The sequence below is a fragment of the Mustela nigripes genome, chromosome 12, assembly GCF_022355385.1.
Source record: "Mustela nigripes isolate SB6536 chromosome 12, MUSNIG.SB6536, whole genome shotgun sequence".
In the NCBI taxonomy this organism is placed as follows: Eukaryota; Metazoa; Chordata; class Mammalia; order Carnivora; family Mustelidae; genus Mustela; species Mustela nigripes.
This window is the reverse complement of record NC_081568.1, coordinates 33,464,005-33,466,647: the sequence shown is the minus strand read 5'-3', so window position 1 is coordinate 33,466,647 and position 2,643 is coordinate 33,464,005. Positions and strand designations below refer to the sequence as shown.

The window sequence follows — 2,643 nt, the reverse complement described above, 5'->3', positions numbered from 1 at the left end:
GAGCCCGATGCGGGACTCGATTCCAGGACCCTGAGATCATGACCTGAGCCGAAGGCAGCGGCTTAACCCACTGAGCCACCCAGGCGCCCAATACACTTTCTTTTGATAGGCCGGGATAATTTGTTAAGGGGAGTGAGTGTGGGAGATGATAGAAATTGGGGGTTAGAGTCTTAGGGACTGAGCCTTCACGTGCCCACTTTCTTCATCAATAAGGCGTCTGTAGGCAAGGAGCTGAGGGCGGAGCCTCCCCGAGGGCCTACAATGTCATTCAGGCGGAGTCTTCTCCCAGCAGTGAGACTAGGCCCGGCAAGGCAGCCATGACTGGGCGGGAGAGGCAGCTCTGTGTCAGCCAGCTCTCCTGGCCAGCAGCAAAGAGCCACGCGCATGGCTGCCTCCAGGCCCGCCCAGTGGACAGCCTGATGTGGTTAGGCTCCTTTGTGCTTTAGTTACCAAGGCCAGGCTGGTAAACTGAAAGCCCAGTGCACGGGCCCCTTTGCCAACGCTTCCTGTTTCCCCCTGCTCCAGTTCTGGATGAAATCCTGTCCCGGCTTCATGTGTCCGGGAAGAGGGACACATGGGATTCTATAGTTCCGGGAGTTGCCTGGGACCTGAATTCTGAGAACTTCTGGGACCTGACTGAGAAGTCAGAAAGCACACCTGTTTGGTTCTCTTTGCACCAGGAGCCGGTGTGAAGGCTGACACGTTTGTGTACTCGCTGGTGCAGTCTGGGCCTGACATCCTAGCTCTTTGGATTCTACCCTTCCTAGATAAACCGGGCTGAAGGCTTCTGCTATTTTGGCTAGATAGAATAATTATATTTTTGTAGAGAAAACACAAAATGCTGATTTTGCAAGTTGGGGCTGGCTCTCATCATGAGGTTGTGCTTGGAGGCTTGAAGATGGGACAGTGCTCTTCCCTGGGATCCCAATCCGCACTAAGGCAACAATTAATGACATCCTTCCAAATACGCTGGGATCTGCCCTCCACCTGTTCACACATTCTGTGGCATCTCTGTTAGCACAGAGCCTGGCTTCGGACTAGGTCTGCTCAGAGGCCCAGGTGTGCAGAGGAGGCCTGGAGGCAAAGGCACGTGACCTGGATGGAAGAAAGTAAGGGACAAATATATATTTGTGAGGGCTTCATACCTTTGGGTTTATCTTTTGGCTCAAGTTCAGATTAGGTGACTATTATGGTTGGTAATAACCCATTTTCATAACATGGGTCTGACTCTGCTCTCTCTCTCTTCAGTTTTGTTCCTTACTACACACACAAATTTGTTCTCACTGCGCCGGCTCTCTGTACCTCTGAAATCTCTCTCCATTTAACAGTCTACTCAGCAGATATTTCAAAGTGTTACAATCATAAAAGCTTCCCGTCCAGATGCATTTCCCCAAGCCAGCATAATCTCGCCATCCCTACCTCTCTGTAGCGTCAGCCTTAAAAGAAAAAAAGTGCTTTTGGTGCCCAGCCATGTCATTATTTGTGTGCCCTCTGGGGCACAGCCAAGTAACCTCCCTCACACCTGGGAAGTGGGGAAGGCCAGCAGGAGTTGCTAACTCAGGGCATTTATTTGTAAACCGAGGACCCAGTTTTGCACTGACAACAGCCTTAGAAGACCCATAATCATTAGCCAGAAAGAATCAGAAGTAATTATTGTAGCCCAGGAATTGGATTTCTTTATCTTTACCATTTTAAATCGTCACCATATCACCAATAATCACAGCAGCTACCATTTCTTGAGTACATAGGCTGGGCCAAGCCCGACGCTAAGTGTTTTTCATGTATTATCCAATAAGACCCTCACAAGAAGCCATGAGACAAGGTCTACTACCTCCGTTTCGCAAATGAGGCGTCTGAGTTGTGAACGGACTACTTTGCCTGGCGTTCCTCAGCGAGTGCCAGAGTTAGGCCGAGATGCCGTGTGTTGGACCTGAGCCTGTGTCTTTAGCTGCTCCCTGCATCTTTCCTCTGCTTCCACACTCCTGCCAGGGGTAGACGGCATCAGCCTTGGACTGATGAACACTCCCACCCCGGCTAACCTTGCTTCTTGGCTTAGGCCTTCCCTGGGGGTTGGGTGGAAAAGAGGAAGGGACAAAGTATTTGAATCTAAAACTTAGAAAAGGCAAAAAGGTACAACACAAGAGTAAACAGAAATGGAAATAATTCCAGGTGAGGGGTCAGAAAGAAACAAGCTGGATGGTGATTATATCGAGAGATCTTTGTTTCACTCTTCCTCTGTTATTTTACAAGACAACCAGTCAAAATGGAATAGAAAACTATTATAATTCCTTACTGAGTATCACTAATTTAATAGGAACATAGTCTGTTTTCTACATAAACACCAAGCTGAGTCTTTTAAAACATACATGTCTTCTCAAAGTCCACCACAGCTAAAGTCAAATTCAAGGCCTAGCCATGGCAGTCTGGCTCTGGCTAACTTTTTTTTTTTTTTTTTAAAGATTTTATTTATTTATGACAGACAGAACACGAGTAGGCAGAGGTAGGAAGAGAGAGAGAGAGAGAGAGAGAGAGAGAGGGGGGAAAGCAGGCTCCCCGCTGAGCAGAGAGCCCGATGTGGGGCTCGATCCCAGGACCCTGAGATCATGACCTGAGCTGAAGAAAGAGGCTTAACCCACTGAGCCA

The 2,643-nt window shown here is 48.6% G+C and overlaps 1 protein-coding gene across 3 annotated transcripts in view; it reads right to left on the bottom strand.

Moving 5' to 3' along the window:
• The window catches only part of GHR (growth hormone receptor), a 261,874-nt gene that overhangs the window by 26,984 nt on the left and 232,247 nt on the right, over positions 1–2,643 (bottom strand). The window lies entirely within an intron of this gene.